General features: G+C 37.3%; 1 non-coding gene across 1 annotated transcript; it reads right to left on the bottom strand.

Moving 5' to 3' along the window:
- Positions 1 to 598: 598 nt before the first annotated feature.
- Positions 599 to 705, bottom strand: LOC141663262 (small nucleolar RNA R71). Its single transcript, XR_012551340.1, has one exon. It is a non-coding gene; the product is annotated as a small nucleolar RNA R71 (small nucleolar RNA).
- Between the last annotated feature and the right edge of the window lie 18155 nt (positions 706 to 18860).

The raw sequence follows: 18860 nt of genomic DNA, 5'->3' as shown, positions 1-18860 counted from the left end.
CTGATTTATATCTTATACTACTTGCGAACGCGTATACTTGTGTGAATATTAGCGCGTGTTTTCGCCCTAACAAGTTTTTAGCGCCGCTGCCGGGGACTCGGTGTTAATTTTTAGTTTATGTGCTTGTCATCAGTGGTCGTTAAAGTTCACTGACTCGGATTCTTTTACTTTCACGGTTTATTTGTTTGTGTTTCAGGTACTCATTACAATGGGAGATCCAGCAGCACGAACGAAAGCCTTGATGGATTTTTCTCAACCCAAGAATAATGACATTCAATCTAGCATTGTCCGGCCAGCTATCACAGCTAATACCTTTGAGATCAAGCCTGGCATAATTCAATGGGTACAGACTTCAGTCCAGTTTGGGGGTTCTCCAACGGAAGATCCCAATACACACATTAGGGATTTCATTGCAATATGCGACACCTTCAAGTTCAACGGTGTTTCTGAAGATGCTGTGAAGCTGAGACTGTTCCCATTCTCTCTGAAGGACAAGGCTAAGAGCTGGTTACACTCTCTACCAGTTGGTTCGATTACTACTTGGGAAGATCTTGCTCAGACGTTTCTTACTAAATTCTTCCCTATGGCGAAGACAGCTGCACTCAGGAATGCTATTACTCAATTTGCGCAGCAAACGGGGGAATCGCTAAGTGAAGCTTGGGAGCGCTACAAGGAGATGCTTAGGAAGTGTCCTGACCATGGAATTCCTGATTGGATGATCATCACTTATTTTTACAATGGGTTGGGAGCACAGTCCAGACCCATGCTCGATGCAGCATCAGGCGGAGCATTATGGGCAAAGAGCTATAAGGAAGCTTATGATCTAATTGAACTGATGGCTGCTAATGAATATCAGTATCCAACCCAGAGATATCCACAGGGCAAGGTAGCAGGAGTTCTTGAAGTGGATACAGCTATGGCTATCACTGCTCAACTAAAGGCGTTGTCTATGAAGATCGATTCTCTGGCTAACTATGGTGTTAAGCAGATAATTAGTGTTTGTGAGCTGTGTGCAGGTCCGCATGCGATAGAACAATGCGCTATATCTAGCGACTCAGCTCAGTTTGTGAGCAACTTTCAGAGATCGCAACAACCAGTTCCAGACACTTATCATCCTGACAACTGGAATCATCCTAACTTCAGCGGGAGCAACAATCAGAATATGATGCAACAGCCATTCCATCCGTTTGGAAATAAGCTGTTCAACTCTCTTGGTTTTCAGCAACAACTCCAACTTCAACAATAAACTAAGGATGCAGGTCTATCTTCAAATGAAAAATCTGAATTGGAGGAGTTGAGGCTTATGTGCAAAAACCAGGCTCTTATATGCCAAAGCCAGGCTGTTTCTATCCAGAATCTGGAGAACCAAATAGGGCAAATTGCTAATGCCTTATTGAATCGACCACCAGGAACGCTTCCTAGTGATACAGAAGCCAATCCAGGAAAGAGGGAAGTTGAAGAATATGTGAACGCCATCACCTTAAGGTCTGGAAAGGTCACAAGCCCTCAAATTCAGCAAGACGAAGAGCCTGAAAAATCTCAAGATTCAGAAAATGCAGTTGTGGCTGAAGAAGAGGTGCAGAAGGGAGTAGAGGTGGAACCAAGGAAGACTACTGTGGAATACAGTCCTCCTGAGGGTAATACAGGGGAGAAGCAGATCTATCCTCCACCTCCTTTTCCTAAAAGGCTGCAGAAGAAAAAGCTGGATAAGCAGTTTGAGAAGTTTCTGGAGGTGTTCAAGAAACTTCATATTAACATACCTTTCGCTGAAGCTCTTGAACAGATGCCTAGCTATGCGAAGTTTATGAAAGGTATTCTCTCTCGGAAAGTGAAGCTCGATGACTTAGAGACCGTTGCTCTAACGGAGGAATGCAGTGCTGTGCTGCAAAAGAAGTTGCCTCCGAAGCTTAAAGATCCTGGAAGCTTCACTATTCCTTGCACCATCGGAAACTTGTCGTTCGACAAGTGTTTATGTGATTTAGGAGCTAGCATCAATCTGATGCCCTTATCTATCTTCAAGAAGCTTGGTCTTCCTGAGCCGAAACCAACATACATGTCATTGCAACTAGCTGACCGTTCCATCGCTTATCCACGAGGTATAGTGGAGGATGTCTTGGTCAAGGTGGATAAACTCTTCTTCCCTGCTGACTTTGTAATTCTTGATTTCGAGAAAGATAAGAAGATTCCCATTATCTTGGGAAGACCATTCTTGGCTACAGGCCGAACTATGATCGATGTGCAAAAAGGAGAGCTTACGATGAAGGTTCATGATCAGAAGGTCACTTTCAATGTGTTCAAGGAAATAAAATTACCCACAGCTAAAGAGGAGTGCTTTAAAGTAGAGCAAATTCAGGTTTTGAATGCACCTCTGTGGAAGAGGAAGTTGGATGTGCCATTCGATTCTCTTGGGTTAGCAGAGCTGAAAATTTCTCAGGATCGTCTCGAGTCGTCTATTGAAGATGCTCCAACACTTGAGCTCAACCCACTGCCAAATCACTTGAGTTATTCATTCTTAGGTGCACCCCCTGACAAGGGGTTGGGATATATCTTTGATGATGTAGAGGGTAGCCGAACGGATCCTCCAGTGCCTATAGAGGGTTCTTCTCATGTGCAGCAGATAATTGATAGGACTGGTGTTGGTGATGAGCAGTACAGGCGAGTAACTAGGCGTATGGAGGCCATGCACGATATTCACCGTCATTTTGCTGCAGATTTGACACATGCTTTCGGTACTGTTGTTCGAGACACTGGTGGCGAGGTTGATTGGCCACCTGATCCTCCACCCGACGAGGGTGAATCTCCCGCTAATTAGGTATGCCTGAAATCCTTATTATTGCCTTCAATGAGGACATTGAAAATTTTAAGTATGGGGGTGGTAGTTAAGGAATATTGTGTGTATGTCATTTAGTTGCATATTCATGATAGTTTAGTTCATATAGTTGCATAATTTATGCCATTAGTTGCATATTCATGATAGTTTAGTTCATATAGTTGCATAATTTATGCCATATAGTTTTTTTTATGAATGTCATGTAGCTCATGCATTTACCATGATCCCTTTTGCAATGATTTATCGACTGAATTGTGATATTGATGTGAGTGTAGTGATAGCATTAAAGTGATATTAAGTTGTGTAGGTTGATATGCATGCTAGAAACAATTGTAAGTCCACTAAGTCTTAGAGAATGCGAAAGGGCTAGATTGTGTTATGATTTGGTTGTTTTCAAGGTCAATCTATTTATTATGCTTAGAATTCGATTATAGGTTCTTAGTGATAAAGATATGAAAAAGAAAAATTTTGGAGAAAAAAATATGGAAGTTGTTGCTAGTTGTGGCTAGGCGTCAAATGGCTAGTAGCCGGCTCGCGTATGTTGCGAGTAGTCTAGGGTTGAGCAAGATGGAGCGAAACGCACTTGCTCAGAGTTTAAAAAAAAAAAAAATTGGCATAATTGATCAAGAGTGGGCTCTTTGGTATTCGAGTTATTAAGTTCTTAGGGGACTTTGTGCCTAACGACCTAAGGCTTTTAGAGTCTGGGATCCGCTAACCTAACGCTCGTTACATGGATATCATTGTATAAGTCTTTTGTGGACCTCACTCATTGCACGGTCAAATAAGCATTTAAGTTGTAAATAAAAAGCACGATTCCGTAGTATGCTCCAGAGTTCTTGTAGTGTTGTATATCACTTTGTGCCTGGAATTTTTATTCTTTGTATAATCGTAGGATTGCCTTGAGGATAGTCTAGTCATAGTAATTGGTCTAGTTCCAAAGCATATCTGTTAAGCATTTGCACACACCACGTTTCTGGCTGTATGTCCGTTTGCATGAGTTTATTGATCTTTAGTTTTCTAACTGCATTCGTTGAGATGTGGCAATTTGGTTGATTAATTGTAGTAAGGGGGATCGCTGCATTTTCATATAGATTGTATTCATTCATATTTTTATTTGTTTTTGAGTCTGTGACGCTTGAGGGCAAGCATCGATTTAAGTTTGGGGGTGTGATAAGTGGCATTTTATACCACTTAGAACGTCTTAAAATGGCTTAAATTGGTGTCTTGAAATCAAGTATTTTGTGTATTTGATGCGTTTTTCTAGTGTTCATGTATTTCAGGGTATTAGTTGCATTTCGGGGGAGGAATCATCAAGAATAAGCCTTGGAATGTGTTCACCATTGCGAGAGGAAAGGAACGGGCAGATTACGGCAAAGAAACGGAGCAAACTTGGATTTTTTCCAGTGGAGGCCTGCGCGCCCGCGCAGCTATGCTGAGCGGCCGCGCAGCAACCTGCGCACCCGCGCAGCTATGCTGAGCGGCCGCGCAGGGTCGGGAATTTTGCTGAATTATTTTAGACTTCTACTTCTGTTTGGCTTCCAACTTCTATGTAATCTGAGTTTTATGGGACTATTATATAAGTAGATTTGAGACGTTTTTACAGGTGATTTTAAGAAGAAGAAGATTGTGTTTTGCGCAAGAAGGGAAGATTGGGATACCAAGAAGAAGACCTAGAAGCACAGAACAACTCCGGAAAAGAAGATCTTGTTTTCAACTTGTGATTCTTTGAATTAGTTGTAACTTTGGATGCTCGTTTTCGTTCTTGTTGAACCTAGATCTCGTTTATTCGTACTTTGAATATTATTTAGTTTATTAAGACCTTGTTTATACCATGCTTTCATTGGAACCCATGGTGACGATGAGTTCGATTATGGGCTAATCGTTGTCATGGGATTCTAGCGGATTTACTTATGGATTTCAATAATTAATTGTTTCGATATCTTGGTGTGTGGTGATTGATTGATATCCTAGTATTGGTTGTGCTTATTCATCTTATATGCGTAGCTAACATATAAGATAGCGTGTTAATCTCTATTGAAGCGACAGTGAATATAGAGGTTTAGAACTTGCCATGCTAGCATAGGTTCATGTACGCGTATGCATGATTCGTAGGTAACTCTAACCGTTTTACTTGCCCTATGTAATCAAGATAGATAACTTGTTCTTAAACCGTTATGTTGTCAAATTCTATAGACATATAGGGTCTCAATATAATTGGTACCTATTCAGCTTCTATCTCTTTTGTGGATGTCTGGTAGAATGGTATTCGTACAACGAAAGTTGGCGTTTATCAGTTTCGTGTTATCTGATTAGTGTCATCACCATCACATGCTAAGGTTAAGAATAATAAGGCTATTGAATGAAGTATTTAATGAAGATAAAATCCCATGTTTATCATATATATTAATTCAACTTCAATTCTCTTAGTTAATGTTATTTAGTATAATCTCTTAGTTTAATAAAAATCCAATTTGTTATTTGTCTTAGCATTGAGCGATAACCATACATTGTTGCATAGGTGCATAAATTGAACTTAACCTAAACCAGTCTCTGTGGGAACGAATCTGATTTATATCTTATACTACTTGCGAACGCGTATACTTGCGTGAATATTAGCGCGTGTTTTCGCCCTAACAGTAACGGGACATATGGTTTTATGGTTCCTGTAATGGAACGGAAGGTTTGAAAATGGAAATAGCATGCTAAAATTTAACTATGGTTTTTATGCACAACACACAACTGTTGATTTTTGTTTTATAGAGCATGCTAGTTTTGATATCCAGTTTATACCTGTTTTACATGTTTCTAACGAGTTATGAATTCTGTTCCTATAACTATTTTACTTTAAACTGTCTTGCTTGTTATTCATATAGTGGTGCTGCTGAGCAAGCAATTGCTCACCCTTGCAGAATATTTTATATGTATTGCAGATGCCTAGTAGATTCTCGCGTGGTAGTCAGGGCAGGGTTCCAGTTCCCTTCGTGTCAGACTCCTCTGAGCTGGTTGTGTTGGACCAAGGGTGGTCTGTTGAGTTGCTGTGTTAAGTTAATTGTGTCAGGACGATTGTCGTAAGTCGGTTCATGTTAGTTGTAACCTAAATCATACTTAAACCTGGAAAAGGTCTTGGTAAAGGGGTCGTAGTTATGTATTATTAATGATTTAGATTAAAATATGATTATTATTATTGTTGTTGATGACGTCAACTCCTGACCCCGGGGTTGAGGCCGTCACACTTATGTTGTGTTGGTTCATGAAATAATGATAAGAGAAAGGAAAATAAAAAGAAACTGAAGTGGAAAGGAATATAAAGGCAATAGAGTTTGAGGAATGATAAGGGAGTTGGGTATGAGGAAACCCTAAAGACTCGTAGCAATAGAAATAGAAAAGTATGTAATCGTCAGGATGAGGGTGATTCACCATGAGTTAAAATTGATGGTTGAAGGCATAAAAGATACATATATTTTATCCCCTGTAAGTTGGGAGGATTCGAGGAAACCTTGAGATAGTTCGAAGGATAAATAATGAGACGCGGATAGACTGAGGAGACAAGGAAGTAAGAAATTAGGAAAATTGGATGAAGGAAGTGACCTTCAAGAATGTGAAGTGTAAGACCGGTGGCTTGATACCCAAAAAGGGAGACGCCAGGTATGAAAGATATCCCAACATTGATATGACTGTTGAGATAAATAACAAAAGTAAATAAGGAATTATTAAGAAGAAGTTCACGTTGAACACGACCAATATCTTCCCGAACATCCCTGTTGTCATTACCAAATAAGGCAAGCAAAGCGGAAAAAAAAACCGTTGTTATATTTTGGAGGCCATATGGATTGACCTCAGTTTGAATAAGGATGCTATTGTGAAATTAAGTATAGACTATCGAAGTGAGAATGATTGAATAAGGTAATCTATCAAGTATATATGACTTGATTTATCCATGGAAGAGTGTAAGTATCTTTTAAAGGTGGAATTAAGGATAAAACCCCGATAACTTGAAATGAATCCTAGGGGAATGCATAAAGGTTGGCATTTCACCCTTAATAGGGACATCATGAGTTTTGACAGTATGAATTGGAAAGGATTAAGGTAACAACAACCTTTAAGGATCAAGGGAGAAATTTTTCAGAAGTATATAGACAATGATTCTGGTATTAGTAAATGGTATCTTGATATGCCCTGTGCCCAGGGTGTACCTGATGAAGGATTTAAGGATAACCTTAGAGGTTTTACAAGGAGAAAGGTAATATTCAAAGTTCTCAAGAATAGAAATTTTGATGAAGGAAATATGACGTAATTATAATAATGCCAGGTGGGGCACGTGTTGAACCATAAGAAAGTATAGATCGATCCAATGAGGGTCGAGATTGGTGAAAATAAGAAGGGCCCAAGATAAGAGACGTCCTAATTATGATCGAGAGTCAGTCATGGCAATGTTCACATCTAAAGACTAAGGCAATGACTTATGGAAAAATGGTGATTTTTTTCTCACCAGGACTTAAGAGAAGCATTTTCACATAATCAGTGATTGAAATGAGGTAGAAAATTTAGTTGGAGGTGGTTAAAATGACATTGATTGTAAGGAAATTTTACTATCAGGAAAGGCCAAAGAGGTGGCCAACACTTTAAGTGTAAGAGGACAATTATTGGCGCTTGTGCCAGAGGAATACAGTGATAATGGTTAATTCCATGAAGGTTGTATTATGGTGTGAAAGATTGACATTCCTTTTGATGACTGTGCAGTACTCAACCGTAATAGTAGTTTGGTAAAGATTTAATTCATGTAATCGCCGTGAGCGGGCTTTCTATCTTAGAAGGTCCTATCTTGAGATAATCCAGGAGCATGTTACGAAAGGACTAAATGAACCTTTGAGCTTCATGTCTCCCAGTAAAGAAATATGGTTAATAATGGTATTAGCCTACTATTGTTGCTTTGATTGAAATCTTCTGTAATTTTATCTGCTTCATGTCATGTATGTACGTCAGGATCAGAAATATTCTTCATGAATCATGAATGGTGATTATGTTACCTCCTTAGAAGGATTCGATATGATATGAATGGACTCCATATGGATAGCTATTAAAACTTCATGGAAAATGAATGACTACAGTAGGTCAACGGTGGGCCATAATAATACAGGAATGATTCTGCGAGTAATGAGCCGATTACTTACAACCGTGAGAGTTGTATTGGAATGGATGTTGAGAGTGAGTACCACTAATCGGGTCATGGTGGTGTATAAGTTATCATTGATAGGCTAATTAAGTCGATTATCTACCTATTGAATACTTATTCCTTCTTATCAATAAAGAGTCGTATTACTATACGAGGAAGGTTGCGATGCAAGCATAGAATTCTAATAACGATGACGGAATAGTAAATATTTAGACATGTGAAATAAGATGTGATAATACTTGATGTTGATATATATACATATATGTTTTGTTCTCCTATGACAAACCTCTATAGTTCAGAGGTAGATTCCAAGCCAGATATTTTGTGGCAGTATATTTTATATATATGCAATTCTCTTTAATTCGTTCTTTTCTCTCCTTTTCATTTCATATAAGATGAGAAGAACAACCCTTCCAAAAGGGGAGGTATTGCCGAATGACTATCTATCTGTGTGATAGAAGCCTAGTAGGATATCATCTATTGTTTAATTTCTTGTCAAGTACTAAAGGCTGACCACCTTCTGTATAAACTATGCAATGTAACAAGTGTTCATGATCATAGTGATCTCTCAATAAATTCTTTTACTTCTATATGAAGGACCAAGCTTTCGAAGATGGAGGCAGCTAGAGATGAAGTGGTACCAAGTATGGTGGTATTCCGATTCTAACACGTTCGTGATACTAAGGTTGACACGATTGTTAAAAGGTTATAGAACGCTAACGAGCAAAAGTGTAATCAATATAAAATTTGGTACGGAAGATAGTAACAATTACGAACTGGAAAAGAGTGAATATTGAGAAGCAAAAGCTGTAGATCTAGATGAGATAATGAGAGTCTGTATAATAGACTTGAAAGAAATTTGGAATGATCACTTAATGCGGATTGAGTTTTCTTACGATAATCGATCGTATGTCAGTATCGAGGTATCGCCTTATGAGATCTTTGAGGGAAGACAATATCGATCTCCCTTATGTTGGGATGAAGTTGTAGAGCGCAAGATGCTCGGACCCGCAGTAATCCAAAGGACCAAGGATATAATAGATCTAATCAGAGGACGGCTGGTAGTAGCCCAAGATGGACATAAGAAGTATGTTGATTTGACATGAAAGGACAAAGAATAGGAAGTAGGGGACCTAGTGATGTTATAGGTATTCCCTTGGAAAGGATGGATGTGGTTCGGAAAGAAAGGAAAGCTAAGCCCACGAATTGTTGGACCCTTGGATATATTAAGTCGTATTGGGAAGTTAACATATGAGCTAGCCTTACCCCGAACCTTAGCAAGTTCATAACCCATGTATCAATGTTAAGGAAGTATAATCCGGATGCCAGACAAATAGGGGCATATGAGCGCATTGACATGCAACCAGACGTAACCTATATGGAGCAACCAGGAAGGGTTATAGATCAAAAATGGACAAGTGCTTAGAAGAAGGGTTATCATGCTAGTCAGGGTTTGTGGCAGAACCACAATGTGGGAAAATTGACATGAGAGTTAGAAAGTGCAATGCTAAGAAAGTATCCCTATTCATTTTCTATCTGATTCCGGGACGGAATCCTTTTAAGGAGGGGAGACTGTAATAACCCCAAAAAATTTGGACTTTTTGTAAACCTTATGAATAGTGATTTTGTTGATTATGCTGAATAAGAAAACTTTTTATGCCACATAATGTAGCAGTTCTTTTATTGATATTCTGAGGTCTTATTAGTACTCTATATGGTATATAAGTGTATGTAAAGATCATCAGAATCCAAATCCGAACACTTTGATTTTTTCCCGAAAATCCACCAGATACCGAAAGAATTGAGTATAAGGTAACATGATAAAAAGGATTTAAATTCAAGGATTTTTAGAGAGGATCATAAAAGAAATATAAAATATTGAAAAAGGTTTAGGTGAACCTAAGTAATAAGATCCCAGGTATGATCCCTCAAACGATAAACGAGAACGAAAGTTAAGCGAACCGTATAACAGATAAGCGGTCATTAGCCAAGTAATTAGGGGTTAATCAAAGAGGTTAGTGGATGATGATGTCATCACACCAACAAGAAGAAGACAAGTGTAAGAGGATGACATGAGAAAGATGACATAGACATGGTGACATAAGCATGACAAATGGAGGGATTGGTTGGTTGATTGTGAGCCACACAATTTTTACCATGGTAATAATCTAATTAACAACAAAAGGAAGTAACCAAGCTAAACACCACACAAATCATTTAATCAAACTAGAAACATTTTTACTTCACTTTTTCTTCCCTTGCTCTCGGCCAAAACCAGAGCAGCAACTTAAAACTACCATATCTCCTTCAGTACTCACTCAAATGTTGTGTTCTATAGCTCGTTGGAAAGTTATTGAGACGACCTACAACTCTTGTTCACAAGTCTCGTCCAAATAAGCATGATAAGACCCTCATTTTTACAGTTTTTTAAATCGGACTTTTAGAAACTTCAAAACCTAACTTTGTGTTCTTGATTTCTTTGGAAAGATCAAGCTTGTAGGAGGTTAGATTAAGGCTCCCTAAGGATTCCTAGAAACTTAACACCTACCAAGGAAGGTATCAACTTCAAACCCTAGCTTTGATTTTATGATTCCATTAAGTTTTATTGAAGCATTGTTAGTATTAAGGCTTGATCTTTGATTATAAGTAGTTTTGGTGGATTTGTATTGGTTTTGAATATTGGGTCTTTGATTGGTTGGATAAATTGGTAAAACTTGGAGTTGGGGACTGAGTTTGTAGTATGATGGTTGAATATTGTTGTATTGGTGGTTGTGAGTGAATTGATGATAGTTTAGAGTGTTAATTAAATTGAAAATCGCGTAAACATAAACGTTATAATTCCTGATTTTCCTTAACTATTCTGTTCTTAACTTTAGGACCCGTGAACTCACTGAAAGATTCTAATCTTTTCTATGTTTATATAGTTCATGTTACGAGCTTCGTTTTGATATGTGGTTCTCTTGAATCCGATGTACGGTTTAGGAGAAACGACCGTTTTAAGTAACGGCGTTTCGCGAACGAACCATTACCCTCGCCTTACTTTGAAACCTTGGTTAAGGCCCTTAAATGACTAATTGGAGTATGAAATAATTATGTAAAGTGGACTAGGAAGTTGGTAGGGTATTCGCGAAAGCGTCGCTTTAAAATTCATAATGGTTAATTTATTAAAAATAGTGGAGCCGAGGGTACTCGAACGACTTATGTGATTTGTTAAGCGTAGAAATGACCATAAGCAAACATTAGGGTTCAATTGGTTAAAGTCTAGTTTCTTAAGAGATCGTGGTTTAATTCCGGCTTATGTTGTTGTTCATAGGTTACCAGACCCACTCTAAGCTTAAGTCTACTCCGGAGCACTCAAGCAAGTTTTCTACCCGTTATACTGTTGTTGTAATGTATATATGTATATGCATTATTTTGTGATAAGTGCATTATTGTTATTAGCAAATCTTGCGATATATTGGAGCATGTTGATATGATATATATGCATGCCTATTTCGTAATCTTGATATCTAATTGTTGATTCAAATGCTTATAAGTTGCATAATACCTATGTTAGAGATAAGCAGTAATTGTGTATACCCTTCGTATGGGCGACCCGAAGGTGAACATTTTTCTAAACCGGGAGTCGGTGTTCCCGAGTATAATATATGTATATTTTTATATATATATAAATAGTTTTCAAAACTATTAATCGAATATGGTTTATTCGATAACTTTATTTATTTAATGAATATTATTTTAAATATTCATTCGAGGACTTATGACTCCGCTTATTTATTTAATGAATATTATCTTGAATATTCATTCGAGGACTTATGACTCCGCTTATTTTATTTAATGAATATTATTTTGAATATTCATTCGAGGACTTATGACTCCGCTTATTTATTAAATAATATTCTTTATTTTGATTAAAGAATAAGGTTTTGATATTTCAAACTTATTTTCGATTATTCAAATAAAGATCGTACTTTCGTATATAAGTATATCTTTGGTTATTTATTATTCAATTCAAGTATGAGCTTTTAAAACTTTCACTTCATTTATTTTTATAAAGATCATCCTTTATGGGAATATTATTTAAATAATAATATTCAGATATTCTCCAACATATCGGGACTGATTTATTTTATTAAATCAGCATCACTCCAAACACTCTCAAAAATATTTTCGAGTCTTCAAAATGATTTTAAAAGTTAGAGCGGATCCCAAAACTCATTTTCAAATTTAAGATCTTCCTTCAAAGGGGACTTGAATACTCGCTCAAAAATCTGAGGGATCCAGCTATGTGATGTATTTTATATTCGCAACAAGGTTGCTGTTTTGATAAAAGAGTTTTTGATTACTTACCCAACACTCGGGAAGTAAAATTCTTGGAACAAGTTAATCCATTAACAGGCATCGTCTGGGAAATATCGGTGAGTTTTCCTTTCCAACTAGATACGACTTCTTGGTGGAGCCATATCAACAAGTTTCTACTTGGGGAAAGTGGGGACGAGCTTTACGTTTCAGAGTCATGGATTTAATCTGAACTAGGAGTGGCGTAAGTGGTCGAGTGGCGCCGGCCCAGCCTTATTATATTGGCTCAAATGGCCCGAAAGTTCCGCTAAGACGGTCCATTCTTTAGGAGTCCAGTGTTCGGTTGACAATTAAATCCGACTGTTCTCCTCTACATGTAGAAAATAGTGGGGTTGCATTACTACGACTGATCATCGTGAGTGGTCTTCCTGGCACGGCAAACTCCCGTAATGACTTCATCATTCAATTGGATATTTCTGCAACACTAGCCAGAGCACTTCGATAGAAAGGCTACGGCTGGGCGATTGTTAAGTGTTGGCAGGGTCGAGTTTTCAAAATGATGTTTTCATCAAATGAAGTATCTCGTAACTTTATTTCATTTTGATGATATTTCAAAGATTAATTCTATACAAGTTTTGTCGTGTAGCTTCATCTATGGGATGAACTAATTATAACTTGAATGGTGGTAGTTCAAATAGTATTCGGAAAAGATATAGGTATATTGGAGTATCTTGTAACTTCATCTTTTCAACTTATATCTAGTTAATGATTATCTTATGAATGACAAAGGTTTTTAGAAAAACGTTGAGACAAGGTTAGATATAAGAGATCACCTTGCAATGATATTTTTATACATTTATAAACTGGAACTCTGTGTATATTATGCCAGGAAGAGTATTTCAAAGATTTTGAAAAGTATATATGTATATACTGAATATTTTGTGACTTGGTCACGTTAAGATATCAACTTGGTTCATTTCTTCTTAACCAAGATTTTCTTGAGTACTATGAGAATGCTCATATATTGTAAATTATTATACATACTATTTCGGTGGGCTTGTTGTTCACCCTTGCTTTCTTCTTTCATCACACAATAACAGATAGACAAGATGAACAAGACCAAGCTCCCAATTTGCGAGCGGATAGGAAACGTTCTGCAGTTTCCTGTAGGCGTTGATGTCGTTGTAGCTGAGGTAGGAACTACCAATAGGCTAGGCTTTCAACTTTTAATGTACCAGACTTATGTATCTTTATGAATTGTAATAATGGCAAAGAAATGTAAATTTATTCAGAGACCCTTTTAAGATGTAATGGCATATAATTGTTGTTAGGTCTCAATATATTTGTAGAAGGGGGGTTGAATACAAACAATACCGTTTAATCGAATAAAATGCGGAATAAAAAAGTGAAACAAAATTTAAGTTAAATAAAACTATTATTAAACTTGAAAGTTGTTACAACAACGGTATCGTTTACAAGGGATTAATCTCAAATCAATTATTACAAATCTAGAATAAATTCGACATGAACTTTTTCTATTTTTGCAATAAAAAAATCAAATGCTAAAAGCGATTTGAGATTAAGTTCTAGGGATTTTGATCCGCTAGATAGTTACACAAGAACAAGAAAAGGATTTTTAGTGGATTAGATTTAACAATAAATACTAGAAATAAATGATCTGTGAATTTGCAATAAGTTCTCTGCAGGTTTCTTTTGTTATGTGTTCTGCTGAATTTGATATTCAATACTCTACTCTTCTTTTAAAAACAGCTGCTCTGCTTTATATTGAATCCTGTGATTTTAATTGGCAAGACAATCCATTTAGCTCAGCATGACAATCCTTTGAACTGGTAAGACTTTCGGTACGACTATCAATTGAACTGATAGGACTTTCGGCAAGATAATCTAAATGCACTAGCATGACTTTCGGTATGACTATTGATTGTCATACCGATTGTCTTACTAATACAAAAGATAGTCTTGCTGTATTAAAACAGATTTTAATCAAATAATAATTCTGAATTAATTAATCAATTAATTCAATTAATCAATAAATCAATCTTTGCAGATTTAATTTATTCTCTTAATTAAATTATATGACTTAATTAATTAATAGAGAATTAATACTAATCTTGAGCAGCAACCATTCTTCTGAAAATCTTCTGAAAATCACTGTCAATTATGAATCAATTCCACCACTTCAATGTTGACACTCGATGTACTGTCTGGTTCATGAGTGACTAACTTCCGTGATGTTTCTTCATGCCTTGACCTTGATACTCTTGATTTTCTTCAGACTAAATCCTTGTAATTAATTGTTACCTTGACGAGATCTCTGTCACTTGATTAAATCCACAATCTTAATTAATATCACTGAGGCTTGATCAATTTCTTGAGCTTCTTCCAGTGAATTAAGTTATCAAGTCTGTAGGAGAATAATGTTACTTAATCCTTTGACATATGTTACTCTGAGAGATCTCTCTGACGATAGGACCACTATTTACTTGTTACATCCTTATTTGAGTTGAGTTAAATCCTCAAATAAACAAATAGGCTATGACATATGTCTTTCAATCTCCCCCTATTTGTTTGTTAGACAATAACAATAAATACCTAGAGGATTACTAAACTAACAAATAAGAAAGAGATATAAACAGAAATGCAAAGTAAATAGCAGAAAAGTTCTGGATTATATTTAACATTTTCCAGATTCCAAAAGAAATTTACAAGTGAATACAAGATAGATGTTCCTCTAGTCTGAACATATAACTACATTAGTCTATCTTGATTTATAAAGCTCTAATCATATTACATTGAGTTTTGAGCTAATTGAATTCAGTTGTCTTCCCTTCCGAATTCACCTTCTTCCAAATCTTCACCTTCTTCCAAATCTTGAAGCAACACCTTGTCAAAGACACGATCCTTTTCTGAAGTGAAGCTGTCTGGCCTGACTGGTTGAACTCCAACTGTCTTTAGCTTATTCTTGAGTTGATTGTACCTTTTAGTATTCTTTTCACAATAAGCTTGAATCAGATCAGCTGCTTGAGTTTTCAACATGGAGGAATATCCAGCAGTTCTTAAGTGATGTTCCATCCAGACAAGATGCTTAGCTGAGTAGTCTTTAAGAGATTGTGAATCGAGCTGGCAGATTTGAAGACAGTCAGACTTAAAGAATCTTACCTGATAAGGATTGTTGACCACTTGAGGACTAGCCCTGCTGGCAAACTCTTTGAGCCTTTCTCGAAGAACTTCATTCAATTCTGAGCTTCTTTTAACTTTGTTGAGAAGAACCCAAATCTCTGACAAAGAACGATTCTCAAACAGATGAAGTGACACCTTGAAAGATCCTTCGCTCTGACAATATACAAATATGCTCATCTCATTTAGGGATCTGTCAAAGGCAGCTGTGATCCTTGAGACTTCAGTCTTTATAGCATTCATGTACATATCATTGTTTGGATTAGAGATCTCCAGCTTGTCCAGAAGATGTAGAAACTGCCTATCATTGTTTGTGCTCAGCTGAGGCATATCAAGTACTCTCTTAGCTTCATCCCATTTTTCACCAATCTTCAGTCCGACATCTCTTCTCCTTTCTTGAGCCTTAATGTCATGAAGACGTTGCTTTTGAAGAGTTTCTGTTCTTTGGATGTCTTTCCTCATGTCAATGATCTGGGATACCTTTTTGAGTTCAGCTTCTTTTCTTTTCAACTCTGACTGCTGCTGAAACTCTTTCTCAAACAGAGGATCCACTAGAGCTTCCTCTGCCCATTCTCCAAAATCACTTTCCTCCTCAGCTTCAAAGAAACCATCTTTATCTCCCAAGACCGATTCAGTGGGAACGCCACAATTTTCAAAGTCATCCTGTTCTCTACTATAGTAGATATCATCAGGCTTCCCTGTGCCTCCAGCAGATGAATCTTTTTCTTTTCCCTTTTCACTTCTCCCTTTCTTCTCCCCCTTAGTTGAGGAATCCTCTACAGACTTTCCCTTAGATCCTCCATGACCTCCATCACCTCCAAAACCTGAGCCTCCACCAGACGGCCCTTCAAAGAAAGTCCTTTGTTCTTCATTGGGGCAATGAGAATTTTTGATCATGAAGTATAAGTGCTTCATCCCTTCATTCAGATGTTCCATACCCGTCTCTATCTTCAGAAATCTGAAGGAATCCAGTGAATGATTCATTTCAACCAAGTCTTCAAGAGAAGTCATTCTTGTATGGAGAGAGCAGAAGTTTGAAATGTCTTCAGCTGATAACATTGGAGATGCCTGGATTTAATTAAGCTTTGGTACATCAGATGTCTTCAAATCTGATATTTCAGTCCTGATGAGAGCCAGCTGATTATTGACAGAGGTGGACGAAGAAGACCGTTCAACCACTTGTGTTTTGAATGATTTAGCTTCAGCCTGACTTTTTGCAAGTTGTTCCTTGAGATCAACAATTTGAGCTAACAGATTTTCAGTGTTTGTGTCTGTGTGTGCGCTCACCTGAATATCTCTCCTGTTTAATTTACGCAACTCACGTGCTTGTGTATCTCTCAATATAATTGCTCGTGAGGAGTCTTCTTGATGCTGATCTTATGTACCTGCATTTAAAATCACCCTAGCCTCTTCAAGAGAGGTCAGTGATGGTGCAATGGGAATTCGCGAGTCTCGATCCTCAGTCAAACCTATCTTTTCATGTGAAATAGATGTCCGAATTGCTTCAGGGATAGATTGACCGAGTTGCCCTCCACTTTCTCCAGATAAATCTGCGAGTGGAGAATCCCGTGAGGGAGCCAGAGGTGTTGGATCTGGGAGGGGAGAAAATGACTCTATTAAAGGTGGCTGAGAGTCAGATTTTCCCTCAGAAGCATGTGACTGCTCTTCTGCCGTAACTATGGCAGGCACTATAACCGACTCAATGTGCACTCCTCGCTCCGTGTCCTGAGTATCATCTACTGGTCTGTATGCTTCCATTGTGAGGAATGGAATTGTGCTTGACTCAGTACAGGATGTCATGGCCCTATGGCAAATTTCAATAGATTCATCCTGTTGAGAGAATGTTTCTAGAAACTGTTCAGAGGCCATTTCAAAGTCCATGTCCTGTTGGGAGGACAAGGATGGGCTTTCAGATGCCTCAGTAAATGTTCTTCTTTTCTTGGGTGCAGGCAGAGCTGAGGGTTCATTCACATCCATTAACATACTACTTCCTACTAACCTTCTAGGCAACATTTTAGATAGTGGGGGAGAGGTTGAGATAGGTTGTGACTCTGTGTTTGGCTCTATGACCTGGGATTGAAGCTGTGGTTCTACAACTTCATGGTCAGTCCTATCAACCACTGGGGGTCTTTCAACAGAAGTAGGAATAGGTTGAGTTTGAGGAATTATTACCTGTAGAGGAAGAGCATCTGATGTTTGAGCCTGGGTGGTTTGAACCACTGGAGGTTGAGCTTGCTATTCATGACCGGGAAGATTGAAGATAGGTAAAGGAATATAAGTGGCCATGAAAGCAGATACAAGTACTGGAACTTGCATGAATTTGAAGGTTGTGTCTTGGCGAGTGTAAATCTTTTTGCTTACTGGAGGGGGTTCGGTTACTGAAGAGTTAGCAAAAAGAGCTTTATGCTCAGGTGAGAGAAGATGTTCTACTATGAGCATGAGAAAACGAGCGTAGTAGCACGAGACCCTACGATTTATAGAATGATCACGTAAAGCAGTAGTGAGACGTCTCAGAAGAATGGGTAAAAGTAGTTTGCCAAAATTGATCCTTTGATTGAAAACAACCGCAAGACCAATATACTACAGAGTGGAAGTGATGTTGTGAAAGTTGGATTTAGTGCAGTTGGCAAACACTTTAGAAAGTGTATCGAAGAAAATATCCCATTCAGAAACCAAATTGGATTTAGATAACTTGGTTAAATTAATCACCCCTTGATAGTGAATAACATGGAAAAAGTTTGAAATATCATTTTCAGAGGGCAAATTACAGAAAATGTCCAATGGAAAATTTAACGCTCGATTGATGACTGTTTCATCAACAACATACTGTGTGTTTGCCATGGTGAATGAAAAAGATTTAAAATCATCGGCCACAGTAGATGTTGTGCAAATCAGTCTGAGCAGATCAACATTTAAAATCACATTTGATTTAATAGCAGAGCTAACAATCGAATGGTCATTTAAAAATCTAATCCACGGCTTAAATTTTTCCACATCACATTTATCTGGATTAAAATAACCAACAAGATTATGCAAAAAAATTTGGAAATTGAGAGCCATTTAAAAAATATTAAAACACACACTTTCAGAATTTTAAGAATTAAATTAAGAGAATTCGAATTAAAAAAAAATTAATAATTTGAATTAAATCAATTATATTCGAAAAATTTAGAAAGTAATGTATCTCGTTAAAGTTCTTAACTCACGAAAGTAGATATGCAAAATCACAAGACACAAAACCAAATTGAAATATACAAAAAAACTGATTTTAGGGAAAAATCGAATTAAAATATAAAAACAATAAAATGGGCAGCACTTCTGTATGTATATACGTGTATGTATATAACAGAAGTGAAGTTT

The sequence above is a fragment of the Apium graveolens genome, chromosome 5 (genome assembly GCF_009905375.1).
Source record: "Apium graveolens cultivar Ventura chromosome 5, ASM990537v1, whole genome shotgun sequence".
In the NCBI taxonomy this organism is placed as follows: domain Eukaryota; kingdom Viridiplantae; phylum Streptophyta; class Magnoliopsida; order Apiales; family Apiaceae; genus Apium; species Apium graveolens.
The sequence above is the reverse complement of the archived record's forward strand: the minus strand, read 5'-3'. Positions and strand labels throughout refer to the sequence as shown.